Source organism: Diceros bicornis, chromosome X (assembly GCF_020826845.1).
Source record: "Diceros bicornis minor isolate mBicDic1 chromosome X, mDicBic1.mat.cur, whole genome shotgun sequence".
Taxonomy (NCBI): domain Eukaryota; kingdom Metazoa; phylum Chordata; class Mammalia; order Perissodactyla; family Rhinocerotidae; genus Diceros; species Diceros bicornis.
The window spans coordinates 37,690,200-37,712,172 of NC_080781.1; positions in this window are offsets into that span (position 1 = coordinate 37,690,200).

Below are 21,973 nucleotides of genomic sequence, written 5' to 3' on the forward strand. Positions count from 1 at the left end.
CACACTGCTCATAAACTGACTTGATTCACAATGGTACTTTTTAATAACCTTTATCCTAGGAGGATGGCTCTGTGTCCCCAGTGGAAACACTGGAGGCCTCAAGATTTATTTCTAACAATAATAGCTTAGCTGAGATTTTTATACTTAGAAATGCATCATATACAATAGAAAAATATTGTTTTTCTTTGAACCCTCACTTTACCCTCACTGAACTCCCGAAAAGAGTCAATATTGTTGTAACGGAAATAAGGCAAATTTAACACTTGTGTGTTTCAAGTAGGTATTAACAAAGGTAATCAATTTTTTAAAAATTTGATCTGTTCTTCTTTTCTTCCTTAATTGAATTAAACACTGCTCTCTATGCAAATTTAGATCCCAGGAAGGATTTCATGGGGCCCTAGAGTACTTTCTTGTCAATTATATATACATCCTTTAAACTTAGAGGACACATCATCTTTGCAACATACAGAAATATTAGGGATGTTAGAGAAAAAATAATACATGGGCAGAACTACTGTACATATTTTTTTAAAAATGCTCTACATAAAACTGCAAAAGTAAAATACTTTTCTCATACAGTATTTTAAGAATTAAATGAATAAGATATTCCAATGATGGAGGCATATAAAGATTTTAATATTGGAGAGAAAATAATCAACAAAAACTAACATTCTCAGCTTAGTGATTTAAACAAGAAATAATAAAAGAAAAATAATCAATAGAAATAAAACTTTGATGGAAGTACACAAAAAATAGAAAGATAATTTTCTCCTCCCTGAATAAAAACGTTTTTTCAGGTTATATTCTCTTCCTAATTTTCCACTGATCAGGCACTTCATCTCACTTGCTGTTGCAGAGTAGAATATGCCAGATTTATTTTCAAGTTTACAGTGACAGGGATATCCTCTTTTATTTTCTTGTGACAAAAGATTAGAAGAAAATATTAGGACATAGAAAAATCACACCCATTTATTTGTTCAACAATAATTTACTAACCACCAACCTTCAAGAAGCAAACAGTCTAAGGAAGGAGACCAGCAGGTCGTCAGACCCATACAATCCCATGTGACATAAGGGCTACCAGGGTTTAAATACAGGTTATTGTCCACCATATGAGCAAGACAGCCATCTAGTATACAAGGAAATACCATGGAGAATTAGTGTATTACCTATATTGATTTTTCAAATCCGTGAACATAGTATATCTCTACTTATTTAACTCTTCAATTTATCTCAGCAATGTTTTCTAGAAATCATAATACAAATTTTGAACATATTTTGTTAAAGTTATTCCTAAGTATTTATTTTTGATGCTATTATAAATTTATTTTAAAATGTCATTTTGTAATTGTCCATTCTTGGTATACGAAAATATAATTGATTTTTGGACATTGACCTTGTTTTCTTTGATCTTGTTAAACTCATTTACTAATTCTAATGCATTATTGTGTACATCCTTGGTATTTTATTTATAGATGATCATGTCACATAAGAATAAAAAGAATTTTGTTTCTTTTTTTCCAACCTGTGTGCATTTCATTTCTTTTTCCTGCATTATTATACTGGCTATACTCTCCAGCACGATGTTGAATAAATGGAGAGCAGACATTCTCGCCTCATTCCTAATCATTGGGTGAAACTGTTCAGTCCATCACCACTAATTATTATGTTAGCTGTGTTTTGCAGATGTTCTTCATCAGGTTGGGGGAAGTTCCCATGTATTTTTAGTTTGCAAAGATTTTTTACCATGAATGGATGTTGAATTTCTGTCGAATGCTTTTTCTGCATCTATTAAGATTAGCATATGCTCTTTTTTCTTTTTATACTGTTAATATGGTGAATTATATTGATTTTTGTAAATGTTAACAAATTTGCATTTCTAGGGTATGCAACTGGGTTGGTCATGTTGCGTTATCCTTTTAAAATATTGCTGATTTGATTTTCTAATACTTTGTTAAGGATTTTTGGTTCGATGTTTATGAAGGACATTCATCTATAGTTTGAATTTATTGTAATATCTTTGTCTGTGTTTGGTATCAGGGCAATGCCAACCTTGTAAAATAATCTAGGAAGTTTTCCTTGACTTCTATTTTCAAAACAAGCTTGTATAGAATTGGTATTATTTCATCTTTTAATGTTTGGTAGAATTAAACAGTGATGTTATCTAGGTCTGGTCTTTGTTTTTTTTTTTTTTCTTTCTTCCTTTCTTTTTCTTTTTTTTAATGGGAAGGTATTCCACTGCAAATTCAATTTTCTTAATGTATATAGGGATATTCAAGTTACCTATTTCTTGCTAAATGAGCTTTGATAGTGTGTGGCTTTCAACAGATGTGTCCATTTCATCTAAATCATCAAATTTATTGGCATAAAGTTATTAATAATATTCCCTTATTATTCATTTAATGACTGTAAGATCTATAGTGAGGTCCCTCTTTTTTCCCTGATATTAGTAATTTGTATATTCTTTTTTTTCTTGATACATATGTCTAAATGTTTATCAATTTTATTGACATTTTCAAAAAACCACCTTTTGGTTTCATTGATTTCTCTATTTTTTTTCTTTTCATTAATTTCTGTTTTGTTTTCATTCATTTCATTAACTTCTGCTCTTATCATTATTTCCTTTCTTCTGCTTTCTTTGGGCTTAATTTGCTCTCCCTTTTCTAGTTCTTAAGATGGAAACTTACACAGCTTTAGCCATAAACCACAAATTTTGATATGTTGTTTGATATTCTTTCAATTAAAATCTCCATCTCTTCATGCACGTTGTCCACCTTTTGCACTAGATACTTTAACTTACTAATCAAGGTTATTTAAAATTTCTTGTAAGTTCCAACATTGGTATCATCTTTAGGTCTGGTTCTGTTTACTACTTTATTTCCTGACCATAAGTCACCTTTATTTTCTTTTATGTGTGTTTACCAATTTTTGTTTGAACACTGGACATTGTGTAGAGACTGAGGTAAATGATACTTATACTTAGAAATGAGCATACCTTTCTTCTGTCAGGCTGTTAGCATGGAGTAGTTTGAGCAAATCTAGTTAGTAATTGAGCTGGGTTTAGATTTTATTATAGTTATCTTAAATGCACCACAGACTTCAAATTCCTCCGGTGGTAGGCTGCTGTTACTTTTTGCTTAATGTGGGGTCTTGGATACAAAGGCATTTTGTCCATATTTGCCTGCTTCACTCTCAGCTTACAACAGGCCCTGCACCCCTCTATCACATGAGTTCTCTCTACATGGTGTTGCCCATCCTCCAGAGCCAAGTAGATTGCCATTACTTGTTATTTGGTATGAGGCTTATCATGCGAGCTAACAGAGGGGCCATATTTCAATTCTTCTCATCCAGCCTCAGTCTTGAGCTTTGTATGCCTGGAATATTAGTGGGGATTTCTCAGCATTCCTGTCCTTCCTACCCCTATGGAAACCAAACTCTTGTATTTGTAGAGGATCTTGGGTGGGAGAAAGTTTCCTGCCCCTCTCCCAGGAGTATAATGCCGTTGATTTTACTCTCTCCTCAACAGGAGTGTATTTCTCTTGGGAACAGTGGTCAAAGTGTTTCCCATCCCTTCCCCAAGTGGTAGATTGCTGTTCCTTGTTATTTGGTGCAAGGCTCATGGTGTGGTTATGCCAGGTTTCCTGTACTTCCCACAATGGCAGTTTACTTTTGTTTGTGACTGGGGAAAGGAGCGTTTCCTACCTCTTTCCCCAAAACAAATGGCTTTTGCTTCTACCCCTCCCCCAAAGCAATGAATCTTTGCCTGCACCCTGGGTAAAAGAGGATTTCCTGCCCTTCCACCCGTAGCTGGAGGCTTTTGCTTCATATGAAAGAAGGGTCTAGGAAACTGGGTGGTGTTTCATGCCTGTGCTCTCAGGTCTCCTGCCCTCCCTCCAATCTTTCTCATGAGTACCTGGCAGAGACCCATGGGAAAGAGATCAGGAAGGAGTGGAGCTCTGAGATAGTCAATACTGTCACACTATCCCACAGGTGGTCTCAGGAATTTGTTAAAATTTTAGCCGTCTTCTCATTTGCTTTTATGGAGGACACATCTTCTTTTTATGCTATGCCAGGGTGAATGGTTTGTACATATCTCTTTCCTTAGTGGGGCCTGTTACCCTTTGGAGTTCACTTTACTTGTTCACTTGTGACCTTGAGACCTTCAATTATACGATAGGCTCAGGAAAAGTTAAGATTCTGTAGATTATCTTGTTTTGTCTGTAACAATGAGAGAAATATCACTTGGGGCTTTCTACATCCTTAGCACTGTCATGGCATCTTTAGAAGATGATACAAAATGATAAGAAAAGAGTAGTCCTTCATATACACTACTTACCCTCAAAAATCCCCCAAAAGTCTCTCTGGATGGGGAATAATCATTGAAATTAAAACAAGGAATGGAAATATCACTAAAATATTCATGTCTTGAGAAGGGAAATACATTGGTAAGAATTAGATTTTTATCATGCTAAAAGCAGAACCCTGAGCAAACAGGACTTAGGAGTATTAAAATTTGTATATGGGGGGTCAATAGAGGCCTAGGGTACAAGGAAGTCAAATGGAAATTCCTTGGGTAGCCCTTAGTATACTGATTATTGGGAAGAGAATGGAACGTACTTTAAAGTAGAGTGATGGAATGGGGCATTTTTCATCTTGCCTCTGCTCTTCCTTGTTCGCTAACCTCCATAACTCCCTCAAGCACAAAAGCAACTTGAATAAATACAGGAGGAAGGAATCACATGCAATCATTGAAGATTTGCTCCCAGAACATTCTTCTGGCCACAGTAGAGTAAATCAGAACCCACTGTCAGAATTGATGTTCCTTATGAACAGAATATTGTGCCCTAAGGCAATGAAATATATAGAGTAGAGAAATCCTGCTCTATTCTAAGATGTTGGATATTCACTCTTTTCTGACACCAGTTTTCCTTACAAAACAGATGATCCTTTATATCCATTAAAATTTGTCTGTAAAAAAGCCCTGTCTCAGCACTCAAGCTATTTGTCTAATGGTGCAATGGAGGTGGCAATGGAAGCAGGGATAGCTCCAAGATGTTATTGGGCTAGGAAGGAACAGTGAAGGGAAAGCTTTTGATAATAGAAGTTTTGATAAATTAGATCAACTTTCTTACTGAAAATTACTAAAAACAAAACAAAAAACTGGACAAAATATAAGCAAGGAAACAATCAAACAAGCAGACGACAAACAGCATCTAGAAGCCTAGAAGTACTAACAAGATAGTAAGGAGTTTATGAGCTAAGATCAAGGAGAGGACTAGAGATCAGAGAGGTAAGCCTGAACTGTGACACAATGATTGCACTCCTAGGAGTATGCCCTACATATATATGCTTATGTGCATCAAGACACATGTACAAGAGAGTTAATAGGTGAACTGCTTATGATTACAGAAAACTGGAAACAACTCTATTGTCCATCAACAGAAGAATGGATAAATAAACTGCGGTATGGTTATATAATGAAAGAAGGCACAGCAATTGAAATGATTTAACTACAGCTAAATGCACTGATGTGCTGGTTAATGTTTAACAACTGGCTCTCTGAAAAAAAAATAAAAAAGCTCTGATTTGTTGCATTTTCCAATTTTCATGGTGTAAATGCTCTTACCTTGGCCAAATTCACATTACCAATGTAATGTCATTGAACATGGGGTTGAGAAAACATGCGTACAATCAGCCTCTATGAGCTGTTATGCACCAGCTCCAACACACCACTGGCTAAATGCAATAGTATGGATGAATTTAACACATTGTAATGTTGAGCATAAAAATCAAGAAAGAAAAAAAATGCATATAGTATAATTCTACTAATATAAAACTCAAAAATAGGCAAAACTAAAGGATAAATCTATTTTTTAAAGAGTAAAATAATATATAGATGATAAAACTATAAAGAAACACTAAAAGAGACAGGATATTAGTCTAGCTGCGTGTGTGTGTGGGAGTGGGAGAGTGGATTATGGTCTGGAAGTGGCACGTAGGAAGCTTCTGGCAAGTTTCTGTTTCTTGACCTGTGGAGTGTTTACACAGCTTTTATTTTACAGCAAGTTGTTAAGCCATATATTTAGGTTTTATGCAATTTTCTCTCTGTTATATTGTACAATATTTTTAAATGATGAAAAGGATTCTTTTGTCAAAGGGATGCTATAAAGGTTCAAGGAGCTTTTCTAAACACTACCAGGAGAGCTAGGAACTGACTCTCATAATTTAAGTCACTTAAGGGATCCTCTTAACTAAATTTCCTCAGATCCCCACAAGGTACATGAAAACTGCCAGAGTTAACAGTAAATTTTTTATAAAAGAAACAGAAAACAAAAGTCAAAACATCATATTTATTTCCAGGTTAGACGTTTCAATCTAGATACATTTTTACTTAATATTTTTGTCTCAACTACAGGAGAAAAAACGCCTCTTCTGTCATCATTCATAATATATTTTTATTTTTTTCATAATTAAAAGGAAAATTTTCTAGAGATAGCAAAACAATTCAAATAATACAAAATATTCTAAAATGAAAATTGCAATGTATCCCCTTAAGCCCTACTCCGTCACTGTCTACCCTATTACTTTGTGCTAAGCTTTTTAAAGAACTTAATACTATCTCAAATGATCTTATTTATGTTCCTGTTTAGTGTTTATCTTTTTCATTAAAGCGTAAGTGCGTTAGGGCTGAGGCTTGGCCCGCTCATTCACCACTGTATCCTTAGTGCTTAGAATAGAATACTGGTAGCTCACAGTTGGCCTTCAACAAACTCTTCTGGAAAGAAAACAAGAATGAATGGAAAATTCATCTAAGAGATTATTCCATATCGGCACATACACATTTACCTCCTTCTCTTAATGCTGCCGAGTATTCCAGCGTACATTAGGTCATTAAGGTCGTTTTCAAACTTTTCCTTTTAGTATTGATGCTGCAGTGAACATGTTTAGGATATTTCTGTCTCGTAAATCTGATGCTGGAATTGTTGAATCAAAGAATAAATGCATTTAAAATATTGATAAACATTGTTCAATTACCCTACAAGAAGTTACACCAATTTATATTCCACCAGCAAATGATAAGAATGAAAATTTCCCTACACTTCAAAAGGTTGAAAAAAATCCAGTGTCAGCAACTTGATAAATGAAAAACTTGTTTTGTTTTGTTCTTTTCAATTTATGAATGAGATTAAACACCTTTTCATATGATGATCGGTCATTTGTATTTTTTTACCCTCATATGCCTCTTTATAGTCTTTGCTCATTTTTCAATAGGACCGTTCATATTTTTCTTATTAGAATTTATGTGTAAATGAAGTAGGTCTTTTATCTATATATATACTACAACTCGTCCTCAGTTTTTGTTTGCCTTTATTTTTTTCACATCTAACAATTTATTGTAACAAAACAATCAGAAATGCTAGTGAAGATTCATGCAGAAAGATAATAATCTTGAAATAAGATCAGATTAAAAATCAACCAACAGGTGAGTGGTGTATTTCTGGCATATCCACACAGATAAATCTATGAAGCCACTGAAAAATTTACATTCTTAAAGATTCAATGATAATTATTTGCTTTTATTTTTTATTTGACTTTATTTCCCAAACCAAAGTATTAATTTTTTTTTTTTTTGGTGAGGAAGATCAGCCCTGAGCTAACATCCGATGCCAATCCTCCTCTTTTTTTTTTTTTTTTTTTGCTGAGGAAGATTGCGCCTGAGCTAAAATCTGTGCCCATCTTCCTCCATTTTATATGGGACGCCACCACAACATGGCTTGACAAGCAGTACGTCAGTCCGTGCACGCCCAGGATCCAAACCTGCAAACCCTCGGGTGCCGAAACAGAGCGCGTACACTTAACCACTTGCACCACCGGGCCGGCCCCCCAAAGTATTAATTTTTATGTGATCAAATTTATCAGTCTTTTACTTTGTCTTCTGTGTATGTGTGTGTGGGGGCAGGGGAGGTGGAGTTGGTCATGCTTAGAAAAGTATTCCCCAGATCATTTATATTATCTTCTAGTGCTTTTATTTTTAAAAAATTTTATGCATACAAAATGTAATAGATCAGAACTAACATTTCTCTAAGACATGAGGTAGGATCCAATTTTATGCTTTTTGAAATGGATAGCCAAATATACCACCACCACCACTTACTGAATAATATACTATTTCCCCACAGAATTGAAGTGCCATCCTTATCACCTACTAATACCATATTTATTTAGGTCTACTTATAGGCTCTTTATTCTGTTGTCTATTCCTTTTGAGAGTTTTTACTTTAGTGCCTTTATATTACATTTTGACATTTGGTGCATCTTAGCCCCTCTTATTATTGCTCTTTATCCCTATTTTCTTGACTGGTACCTCATGTTTATATTTCCAGACTAAGAGTTTCATTTTATCTCATTTTCCCTAAAATAATATTGGCATTATAATCAGGATTGTATTGAATTTATAGATTAATTTTCTTTCCAGTCAAGAATGATGTGTGCCTTTCCATTTGAACAAATATTTCTTTAAGTCCTTCTGTAGAATTTCTAAATTTTCTTTAGAAAGGTCTTACACATTTTTTTGTTTGGCTTATTGTGAGGTAATACAATTGTTGTTTTGTTATTGTATATGGAATCTTTCCTTGTATATTTTGTTTATTTTTTGTAGGCAAGAATATTGTTATTTTTTATAATTAATTTTGCAACCATCTTTTGTTATGCAGAAGTCTGAAGTACAAGAAACTAATGATTCAATGTATTAAAATGGTCTGTAAAAATTAGATCCTAAATATAATTACCAGATATTAACAAGCCACTCTGTTTAAAACAGCAAAGGAGCATCACCACATTGGATCATAAAGACTATTTCAGCCAGCATTTGTGCCCTACAGCATGAGGATGGTGATGAGGATAGAACTAAATAAAACAAAACAAAAACATAAAGTAGGAAAGAGACACTAAAAATGATCTAACCCTACCTTCCACCTATGAAGGGATTCTGTCAACTTCATCCATAGAACAGATAGCTAGCCTTCTCATTTCTACCTGAACGCTTCTTGACATGGAGAGTGTGCACCTTCTGAAGAGCTCCTTAATGGACAGCTCCAGTTTAACCAAGTTAGAAAGAGTAGAAATATGATATTTTACCCCTCGCTCCTGGTTCTGTTTTCTAAGAGCGCACAGAGAAAGCGTACTTCCTCTTCAACACTAGCCCTTCATACATTTGAAGAACAATATCAAGCTTTCCAGGTAAACTTCCCCAGTTTCTTCGCTCATGCCCCATATGACAGTATTTTCAGACCTTTTGAATTTTTTGCCACTTCCATGGAATCCTGAATTTACTCCATCTGGTGGAGAAAATTTCTCCATAGACACTAAAACAGTAGCTTTTTTAGTTCCCAGGGACTGAAAAAAAGTACATTTTCATACTAATTCAAATCTTGAGGCTCCAATAACGTTTAATTTTGTAGTGAATATTCATAAACATTTGCACTGTGTTCAGTATAATGCAATGAGATTTTAAAATTCATTTTTATTCTCCAGTGAGAAGCAGCTTCAAAAATTTAGGAACTAGTCCACCAGAGTGGACACGATTTATGAGTAACAGTCCTAAATTGCTTGGATATTTGTCATGTCTGAGTTGAAAAATGCAAATGAATGTGTTGCTTGTTCTATAAATCTGGCACAGGAATATTTTATTTGCATTGAGAAAAGCATCTTTTACTTTTTTAAAAGTAAGCCAGCACAGAATAAGACTAGGTATCTGTTCCAGGAGAAAACAAAGAAATAACAACAACAAAAAACCCTTCAGTTTACTACTTCTCATGTGTTCTTGTTGGTAATTAGATATTGAAAGTGAATAGATTTGACTGCTAATCTTCAGAAAGATCAAAGAAAATAATTATTCTTTCCGTGTAAATACGCGTCTTTAGATAAAACCTATGAAGTCACTAAAATATCATTACCAGCCTTCCAGTATTTACTGCACAGTTATTATGCAACAAACCCTAAGGTATGGCAAATCTTACACACATTCCAAAGGAAATGTGAAGTGGTATTTTTGAATCATTTCCTCTAGAAATGTGTTAGTCAAAATATACAGATTAATGTGCTGTCTTCTGTACCAGGAGGAAAAACAAAGTCTAAATTCAATATTGGTAAGGAATGATGTTCAAACTAGTTTTTAGGTAATGAATATATGACAAAGAAGAAAAGCCCACGTGCTCATCTTTTTATACTTTCAAATAGTTTTTATCAGTAGTACAGCATGAACTGATCCAAATAGAAAAATGACTCTTTTTTTTTTTTTTGAGCTAACATCTGTGACAGTCTTCCTCTATTTTATATGTGGGTTGCCTCCACAGCATGGCTGGTGAGTGGAGTAGGTCCACACCCGGGATCCAAACCCTCGAACCCAGGCAGCTGAAGTGGAGGGCACGGAACTTTAACCACTTAGCCATGGAGCCAGGCCCTGACTCATTCTTTTTTTGAATGGCAAAAATAGGTCCAATCTTTTCTGTGTCATCATTAAATTAATCTGCATATTCACCTTTCTTCCGGATGCCTCTGTGTGTAACTACCAAACTGACTGGATAACTGATTATAGACTCTGTGAAAATTCCTGCTGATATGTGTGCCATTTTCACCTAAAACAGAATATTAGAGCACCGTAGTTTTACTGTGTCATTATATCTGCTAAGTACAGAAAATAACATTTTGTTTTTTAATAGTTCTTTACAGTTTACCAATTGTTTTCACTTGTATTAAGATGGAAGCATGGCAAGTAGAGTCTCCTATGAAGGGTGAACATCACTGGTGTCAGTCACGTGAAGAAGGGGCGGGTCCTGGAAGAAGGGGGGCCTTAGAAAGAGCAGAAGTGCCTCCTGCTGGTTTTTCTGACTCTTTTAGGCCTCATAGGCCTTCCGCTACAAAGGAGAAAGGTGGAGAAAGGAAGGAAGAAAGGAGGAAAGGAGAAGGATGGAGAAAGATGGCACTTGACACGTGAAGTAACTTGCCTAAGTAGGGGAAATAAAGATTAAGATAAATAAGCCTCACTGTATAAGCAATTTGTCCATTATATGTTTCTCTCAGGGCTTACTTTCCTTTGCTCTCTGTGGATCTGAATAAAGTCTTGGACCAGGATAGAGTAGTACTTACAAAGACAGACTCTGGAGTCACACTGCCTGGACTGGGATCCCGGCTTGGCGCTTCCTAGCTGAGTTAATTTATGCAAGTTACTTCACCAATCTGTACCTCAGTTTCTTGATAATCACAGTACCTGCTCCACAGGTTTTTGTGAGGATTCAATGGGTTAATATGCAAAAAGTGCTTGGATAGTATTTACCATGTGTCAGGCATTGTTCTAAGGGCTGGCTAGTAAATATTTCATCTTAATCTGAAGTGTGATTTGCAGCATTTGGGGAAGGGCCATGAGTTCACTTTTGGGAGAGCCACACCTCCTTATGTCAGCACATTGGCAATAGGATTAGTGAGATCCCAATGGGAAGTTGAATATTAGAGGTAAATATTGGTGCTGCCAAGTTCATCTTTTCCTTTTCAGGTGGAGATTCTCTCTCCGTTGCTAAACCAGGAAGTACAGGAATTTTATTGTATTAGGGAGACGTTGGATTTCCCTATAAGCTCTTATTTTACTAAATATGTATCAAGTATCTGTTATGTGCTGGACAGTATGCCAGGTGCTAGAGACACAAACAATATGCTAATTGTGTACATTTAATAATATTGCAAGCTTCTGCAAGGCAGAAACTATGTTTTATTTTTTTTATTCTGCACAGTATTTTGCTCGTAAAAGGAAAATAATAAATATTTTGAAAGTTTAGCATATCATTTAAGTAGAAATTGACAAATGTATGAGCATTTTGTTTATGGGCATTAACCATTTATATTGACATTCTAGAAATATATGTGCCTGTGAGTCAATTGGAGAAATATGATGACTGAATAAATTCAGTTCTTCAAAGATGTGGAGTCTATTTAGCTGACAAATATGAGGCTCTGCTAAACTTCTATGTTTTGGCAACCCCCCTACCCCCATCACTACCAACTGACACCCACCTGCAGGCTTAGATCAATTAATTCTAACACGAATTTGGAAATGGTTGAGTTGCTCTAGTCCCACATCAAATGGAGTTCACCATCAGGAAAAATTCAATACCCACAGATTCCTGCAGTGTTCTCTTGGTCCATGAGCTGTAATTTTCCGTCCTGTCTCCCAGTTTAGAGAATGGGGCTTCTTCACTGGTTTTGTTTCAGCAATCTCTTGAGCTTGAGACTCTGCTTTATACTTGACTTGCAGTTCCCTTTTCCTAGGCAGAAGAATCTCAAACCTTAACACAGAAACCTCTGGCTCCTGATTTCTAATGGTCAACTTGCCTCTCTACCTGACCTTACAAGGACCGCCAAGACTCCTTGACATGCTGTTCTCCCTGTTTGTTGAGCCACTCATTCTCACCACAGCCATCCACTCAGGCTCCAACACGTTATACCCAACACGACTAACCATGTGTTGAAAACAGAGATAGCCATAGCTCTTGAACACCATACTTGCCACCAGGTCTGAGCCTATGCTGTCAATTCCAGCCCCTGCCTAGAGTAACCATTTTTATGGGCAACCCACAATGCCTTCAGCAAATACTGACATATGACAAAATACATGATTTTCCCTTTGTAAATGGATATCATTGTGCCTTGCCAGAATTCTTATTTCTTTAGGCAAAAACAGAACATTTACCAATGAAGGATAAAAAATGGTGGATAAACACATTAGCCTGCCCATCCTCTGGGAACATCCATTCTGAAGAATGTTCCACACAGTTTCTCAGAGGACTCCCCAGTGAGGCTGAAGCTCCAGTTGCTCACAAATGTGATTCCCTCAATAATGCACTGTTATTTTGTGCTTCCAGGGATCAACTCCCAAATAAACTGCCTGCATCTAAGTCGTTGTCTCAGAATCTGTTTAAAGGAACTCAAACTAAGACACCTCTCAAATTATGTTAAACCAACATTATCTTGTTTCCTTCCAGTTAAGATAACATATCTGAAGAGACCTTTCCAATGATAAAGTTTTTTGGCATAGCATAAACAAATCCTCTTTCAGGATGACTGGAAATATTCAGATTTCAATACACACCACACCAGCCAGGTTCTTCATTACAAATAATAAACATGGATTTCTTTTTTCATCTTTAGCAGAAAATGAATTTATTGAAAGAGTACCAAGAGATTACATAATTGATTAGAATGTTGGAACACTTGGCTCAGTCAACACACAGGAAACCAAGATCCTGTCGTAGAAATGGCCTACTTAGATTTTCACTACTGGTGCCAGTGGTTCTGGAACATATCACCATACTGGTGGAATGTCACAGGTTGGGTTCACCAGAGGCATTCATTGAGACGGAGTTTGGGGTGAAAGATGTTTATTAAGAATTAAGAACTGTGAAGAGAAAGGAAAGAAAGCAGGACTGAGCAGAGTAAGAATTGTGATACAGAGCTGGCAAAGCCTCTACAAACCTGGCAGGAAGCTCTGGAGCAAGTAATGCCCATAAGATTGTCCTGCATTGGGCTGAAATGACTGTCTTTATATAATCACTCTGCTCAGTCACCAGATGCAGACTGCCCAGGAAAGGGCATGACCTTTGCTGAGGTGGCTCTCTGCACCTGCAATAGACCCTAAGTTACTGACAGCTGAAGTCCATCTGCTGACCACACTCCCTACAGCTGGGCAGCAAGTCTTTCCTTGAGTAGAGAATACGAGTGGCTTATCTCTATGTCTACCACATGAACTCTTATTCTGCCACACTCTCCAATATAATTTATAAACCACCAGTGTCACCCTTCAAGATTTAAAGTCTCCTAAGACTTTCCTAAGAGAGCAGTTGATTGGCCATGCTTCTGTAATGGACCCAGAGTATGTCTTACAGGAGACAGGGAAGGGAACTCTTTTACCTTTCTAGGTTTCCATAGTGAGAGCTGGGGTCTATCACCTATCTCTTTTGGATTCATCCTAAAATAGGAAGGGAGTTCAGAATCTGGGCTATGAAAATTCCAATGGCCCACTGTAGTCCCTATTTTGGCTGTCCAATATCTCCATCCCCATACATCTTTTCCTTCATTCCTACTCCTACCTTCCTTTTTCCCACATATTTTTGCTACCAAGGGATAAAAATTCCTCACCTAACACAATGCACCCCTCTCTTTTCCAGCTGAAAATGCATTTGCTGTAGTTAATGCTTCCAACTCCTCATCTAGACCTTTAGTGATATGCATGTTTTGGTATTCTTCAACTATAAACTAAATTCCAAAATTAACCAGCAGCAAACACTCTATAACAAAGAAGTTGAGTAAATAAAAGTGAATTTAGTTAAAACATTTAAATTTATACAATAAGGAAAGAAAGACGGATAGATGCTATAATCCTTACTTCTGCAACTCGTCATGAGGTCATAATTGATATTTATGACTTATTTTCTCCACCAACTATTTTGTATTTCCTTTGTCTTCAGCCACGCTAGCTACTCTTTCCCAATGGCAGGTCTTGTTCAAGTCCATGGCCTCAACTAGCACTAAGTATCAATACTCCTAAATCTCAATCTCCAACCTAAGCTTCTCTCTTTTTCCCTTGGCCCATCTTTATACTTCCTTACCAGAGAACTTCACCTGAAGGCTCTACATTCACCAGACACCTAAAACTCAGCTTGTCCAAAACTAGTTATTCCTCTCTCCAAGCCACAACCAAAAAAATATTCTTCCTGTATTTCTTGACCAAGCCATTCGACCTGGAAGACTTCCTAGCATTCCCTTCCTATCCATTTTCTACTTCATATTCTACTTGTGACAGATTTGTAACTTCTACTTCTTAGGTATTTCCCCAACATCTCCCCTTTACCATTCTCACCACGATTCTTTTAGATCAGCTCTCAACCTTTCTGAGTAGAGCAATTATAACAGCTTTGGAAGAGATTATCCTGCCCAAGAGTCATTCTCTTTTAGTATACAGTCATGTGCCACTTATTGAAGGGGATATATTCTGAGAAATGTGTTGTTAGGCGATTTCATAGTTGTGTGAACATCATAGAGTGTACTTACACAAACTTAGTTGGTGTAGCCTACTACGTACCTAGGCTATAAGGTACTAATCTTATGGGACCACCATCGTATACGTAGTCCATCATTGACTGAAACATCATTATGTGGCACATGACTGTATTCTTAACTCTTCTGTCAGGGTAACTGTAAAATGTAAAATATCACACCTCCAGTGGCTCCCCATTGCCCTCAGGATTAAGTCCAACCTCTCCTTCTCTTCTGATTCCTAGGACATGCTTAGGAGTCCCACAGGATTTTGACACCCTCATTCTCCTCTCCTATAAGGTGTTAGGAACTTCTTGGTGTTGCACAACTGAGGCAGGAGGGGATGTGTGTGGGGAGGGGAAGGCAGTTGCTATAGAATATAATGTAAGTGGTGGCCCCTGAAGTACAACATTGTATTCTATGGGGACAGTGCCCCTGAGGTTATGCAAAGGCAAAAAAATGGGTTTTACCTCATGATTACCATTGCTTTTAGTTCCTTAAATTACCCTCATTCTGCACTCCCATTTTAGGTTGAGTCTCCCTTCTCTTGAAGTCATTTGTCTTTATTCTGCTTTCCTTAGTCTAATTAGCCTGGTTCAAGATAATATTTTTCCTCCTCAAAATATTTACCTCTTCGTTTTTCATAATTTATTACACTATGTTGCAAGTATCTTAAAACTCTCAAAATCACCACCTCTGTAGTAACTTTTTCATTAGTTGGAATCATAGTAATTCTGGGTGCTTTTCTCTAAAATTTGCATGCCTTCATTTTATTGACATCTTGCTAGTACTCGAGTTTCCATCAGCAAATTAAATGTTTTTAACACAAAATAGAGCATGTAATGTATCCTATGAATTATTTATAGTGTATACAACATGAGTCCAAGAATAGCTTATATTATCCACAGTTTCAGTAAATGTAGTAACCGAAAGCATATAAAAAGGAGGGCTAAATTCAGTGTACCAGAGACTGGCTTTTATATTTGATGAGCTAGAGGTCAAGGTCGGGCAGTACCAAACCACAGTTCTGGGCTCCTTAGCCACCTCTGAAGTGGATTCATCAATGGTGCTCTAAACATAATGGTACAACAGGGAACTCAAGGAATAAACACACACAAACAAGCATACACACACACATGAATGCACACACAAGCATGTGCATATGCATGTAACTTTTTTTAAAAGAGAGCTTTGGTCTTCTTTCTAAATAACAGTGCAAGGATCAGAGATACAATTGTCTTCCCCCACACCACTTCATTTTCATGTGATTTCTACATGATGCTTCCTATTTCTACATTTTTTTGGCCTTACCAAACTACCATTGACCTTGAAGGAAGCTCCAAGGTGGCTTAGAGGGAACCAAGAAGAAATGGACTCTCAGAGTTGAGAACAGTCACTGGCCTTTCTCTTCAGTCCTGTTGGCTCCTGGTACCTAATTTTTTATGCTTTTGCTCTCCCCAGCCTCTCTCAGGATACTGGCCTTTCCATCTTCTCTCTCCCAGAAAATATTTGTGCTTCAGATTACTTTTCCTGAGCATAGCAGCTTCTATTTTCCCCTGGTTGGATTTAATTTTATTTCCTGGCCTGACTTTAACCTTCCCAAGTCCAACAGAAGGATTTCTCATACCTTGCTGGTCAAGGCAACACTCCAATTTAGTATCTCCTGTGCATTTAATTACCTCTCTGTTTACACGGCAGGGTATCTCTTCAATTCAGTAAGCTGCTGTTTGTCATTCCCTTTTTGTTAGTTTTTTCCCTGCCCTTTACATTCATTTTAGTCTCTATAACAGGATTTAATTAATTTTTCAAAGACTATGTCTTGATGCAGTATCCATACCTGTGATTAGCAGGGAGCTGGACTGCAATAGCATTTGTCAAAGTTACAGACGCACAACTAATTCTGCTTTGCTTTGACAGTTTTGCACATCACTGATTGATAATAAGATTGCTTATGCAAAACCTTGGCATTCTAGAACAATAAATGGAAAATTTTCATGAAAGAAAGTAAGAACACACAGTGCAAATTAAACCACAATATCTAATTGGCCTCATAACCTCAAAATGAATGTGGCACAAAATACCATTTCCACTTTATACTAGAATGAAACTAAACAACAATAAACAAAAACAAAAATAATAGTAATAATAATAAAAGGTTAGGGAAAATGAAGTGATCATGTAAATCTCAGTATAGCTTATTAGTTTTCAAGATTATTTTAGTGTCTTTTTTTAACTTTTTATTGAAGTACAATTTGCATTTTAAAAAAGCATACGTATTATAAGCATGCTGCTCAATGAATTTCCCAAACTAAATCTGCCCATGTAATTAGCACCAAGATCAAGAAACAGAACTTACCAGCACACCAGAAGCTTCTCACTCATGATCTCTTCCAGTTACTCCCTCACCCAAGGAAAACCACTATGTTGACTTCTAACAATAAGATTAGTTTTGTTTGTCTCAGGATTTTATATAAACATAATCATAAAGTATATATTTTGCATCTGGTTTCTTTCATGTAACATTATGTTTGTGAGATTCATCCACGCTGTTGCATAAAGTTGTAAATTTTTCATCCTCATTACTGCATAGAATTCAATTCAATTGTGCAAATACACCACAATTTATTTATTCATTACACTATTGATAGGCATATGAGTAGTTTCCATTGTTTGGCTAATCTTAATAGCGTTGCTATGAGAATCCTGGAATGGGTCTTTGGTAAACATATGTGTGCATCACTGTTGGGTACGGAACTCAGAGTTGATTTGCTGGTTTATTGGCTATATGTATGTTTAGATTTATTAGATATAGCCAAACAATATTCCAAAGCGGTTCTACCAATTTACACTCTTATCAGCAATGTAGTGTCTTATTTATATATATTTTAAAGACCCTCCTTACCTTACCAATTTTTTTTTAAAAGAAAACATGACATTCGATTCTGTTCTTTAACCAGTGGATCGAATGACAGATAGTTATAAAATATCAGATGGAAATTTTCTCTATGTTTATACAATTCTCTTCCACTGCTCAAGGAAATGTGAGTCCGCTCTTTAGATCACAAAGTGACATGTGACAGCACCTCTCATGCAATAAGTGGTCAGAAATATTTGTTGAATCAATAAAGTCAGAAGAGAAGAATCAGGCAGATTATTCATTTTATGACTCAACTGTTAAAATTTGTTTAAATATACAGATAAATCTAATTTAAAAAAACAGGAAGAAATAATTCAATACACGTTTTATGTTTTTTTTGAGGGCCAAACAATCATTTGTGGGGAAGGAAGTTGTGATGCTGGAATGGACTTGTTAATGCAGTTAAAGAAGAAAAAGATTCAGACTAAAAATGACTAATATGATGCTGATATCATTATTGACAATAAAATAATACTGTTACAAACAATGTTTAAAAGATGACCAGTGGGTAAATGTGAGTCTGCAGGACAGGTCTGTGCCATATTCAATTTTTTAGCCCCTATAGTGTTTAGCATAAGTAGTAGATACAATGTGATTATATGTGAAATAAATGACTGAAAAGTAAAACAAAAGGAAACAAAACAAACAAGCAGGAAACTCTCAGCAGTCTATTCCATCTAATTAGTTCCCTTATTTAAAGCACCAAAAGTGACTGTTGTGGGAATGGATACCAAGTTTAGAGAAAAAACAGGAAATGAGAAGAAAAGAGATGGTTATACGATGAAAAGAAAACCTGTTCGCGGGCTGTGCTGAGAGTAATATTTTACTTTTAACCCTTCCAGCCCTGCCATTCCCAAATAGTTCCCTGGGCATCAACAATTATACTGAATGGAATAATTTGATTTTTAATCAGTTCTTCTGTAAGAAATTATAAACTTTTATACATACAGGCTCAGAGTCTTATTGTAAAATGTTTTTCAAGAGCTGTTGTTATTTTTCCTGCTTATTGTTCTTAAGGTCTAAATTAAGTTAAGCTAAATTATGCCTTTTGAAATAGTTCAATAACTAGGACATTTTGTAAAATTCTGATCTCAGAGGATAGATCCATATTCCATATTTTCAGGTGATAACCAACCTCCAGTTCCCTTTGAAGAATAGACAGTTGCTCTAAAGTTTTAAGCTCAATCCCTCAGGTAATCTAATAGCTGTATAACATTTAGACACTATGCGTAGGCTGTGACAATAAGCAAGAACCAAGAAGAAATGCTAAGATTCACACTCTGATTTGTCTTTAATGCTTCTGAAGCAGAAATGGACATGTTTATACCTGAGGACTTCCTAAGGACTGCCTTAGAATCTATGCTCTTTTTTACTTGGCTGTCAAGAGGATATGGGTGTTGGGGATTTTTTTTGGTGTTTTTCTTTTCCTTCCTGAATTCAGAATCCAACTAAAATTTTCTGGATGTCAGATATGCTGGTGAGTCATGAAACCAGCGAGATTTGGAAATGCAATTTAATGAGGGGATTCCAAATCCAACCTACACTCTAAGAAATGTGTGATTGCATTTCCTCAAAGGGGAATTGTACAGCCAAGTCCTAATTACGCAGGAACCCACCGGCTAGTCAGCAGATTGACCAGACCACTTGACTTTTTTATCCTCCTGCTTTCTAACCTCCAGACATTTCCTTATTCATTATCAGCTCCAGAGGGTATGAAGAAAAAGAAAAGGAAGGTGCAACTCTAGTAAATGTTTACTTAGGTAGAATTATCGTAATTAGGTTAAGAAAGATAAGAAATGTAAGAGAAGAAAAATGCTATTGACTTTAATAATAAATTTTCATATTATCTATGGGTTTTAAATATTCTTAGCATTACAAGGTGACCAAGGGTATGAGAGAATAACTCAGGTTTTTGGAAAGGTTCAAAAGTTGAATTATTCTGTGATTATGTTATCAGAGACTTGAGGCAAGAGAATGAACCAGTAGATCGGGGTTGGGGTTTTATTGGGAGGAATTGGATGCTTCTGTCCACAACTGTTTTGGAAAAAGGGTAATTCAGCTGTGCTGGGAAAGAGCTATTTTCATGGCTCAGTGGTGGGGATTCAGTGATTAGACCAAGCAGGGATTAAATTGTAAGCCAGGAGTAGAATGTATTAGAAATGTTAATGAGGAAAATATAGAAAGAGGAAAGTCGGGAGGAAACCTGCCAGGGGTTATGCAGAGCTGAGGGTTCCCAGGCTTCTGTTTCAGGAATCTTAGTCCCAGCTCCCTATTTACTGTGAAACCTTGAGAAAGTCACTGACTTCTTTAAGCTACAATTTCCTTATCTTTCAAATGAGGATAATTTCTTCCATATGTAACATATATCTTTTCTTATAACAAACAGATGAGACTTGAGGCTGGCCCTGTGGTGTAGTGGTTAATTTTGTCACAGTCCACTTTGACAGCCCGGGGGTTCTCAGGTCTGGATCCTAGGCATGGACCTACACATTGCTCATCAAGCCATGCTGTGGTGGTGACCCACATACAAAATAGAGGAAGATGGCCACAGATGTTAGCTCAGGGCTAATCTTCCTCAGGCAAAAAGAGGAGGATTGGGAACAGATGTTAGCCCAGGGCCAATCTTCCTCACTCAAGAAAAAAAAAAGAACAGATGAGATTTGTATGAAAACTTTTTGAAAATTACTTTTAAAGCATAAATTGAGCAAAGGTCCTTTTGGAAGATGAGTTTAAAGTGTGATGGAAACTTAATTGAATTTTTCCAACTGGAGTCTTCTGTGAGATCAGAGCAGGCATCCTGGTGAATTTGCATTTCTGGAGCACTTTGAGGGAGAAATGAAGGGAAAGTGGGGAGAGAAGAAGGGAAAAAGTCTAACATGTATTGAATACTTGCTATGCACTGGGCACATTACGTTTATTATATCATTTAATCTTTCACCAAACCTGTGAGATGGTTATTATTTTCCATATTTTACAGCTGAGGCTCAGAGTAGTTAAGGAATTTGCCTAAACTGACACAGCAAGTAAGAGTATGAGACAAGATTTGAACCAATGTGTAGTCGGTCTTACACTCAGGCTTTATCAGCCCACCAGAGCATCTCTAATTTGTCCACTGAAGAATCTGTAAATGTCATAGGAGAGGAAGTGGGAAGCCCAAAGGATTTAGTTTGTGTAGCTTGAAGAACCCAACTGCAAGTCCCAAGTTTCATGTAAGTCTCATTTTTTTGTGTAAATTTGAGGAAATGTTACAAACTACTCCATAAACTGTTCATTTTAATATCAATGTCTTTAATTATTCAACATTAAATAAAATTAGGACTCCAAAGCAATGAGTTATATTTATCTCATGGCTTTAGATGTTTCTTCCTATATTATCAGTTACCCATTAAAGATGATCTGCCCAAGGATTAATACTCCCAAAGAAAGAGGGGAGACAAGGCTATTTCCACTGTTACAGACTGTAAGTTTTGAACCTAATGCCTAGATTTTGCCTTAGAACAATGGGGTATTTTTTTTGTTTTTTTGCTGAGGAAGGCTGGCCGTGAGATAACATCTGTTGTCAATCTTCCTCTTTTTGTTTGAGGAAGATTTTCCCTGAGCTAACATTTGTGCCACTCTTCCTCTATTTTGTACACAAGTCGCTGCCACAGCATGGCTGCTGATGACTGGTGTAGGTCCACACCTGGGAACTGAACCCAGGGTGCCAAAGTGGAGCATGCTGAACTTAACCGCTAGGCCACAGGGCCGGCCCCAGGACAGTGTTTTTTGAATAAAAGTTGCCACTTCTCAAAAGAGCTTCGGGTAGAGCCACTGAAATGTGTTTTAGAAGCCCCTGGAGCTTGTTTTATGTTCTTTAGGGAAGGAACTTGTGAAGCTTAAAGAGCCAGACTCCAATTTGGGAGCCTAATAAAGGCTGCAGACATTGAAGGGCATTTGTTTTCCTAACTTCCCTTCTCGGAGAAGGCAAGAAAA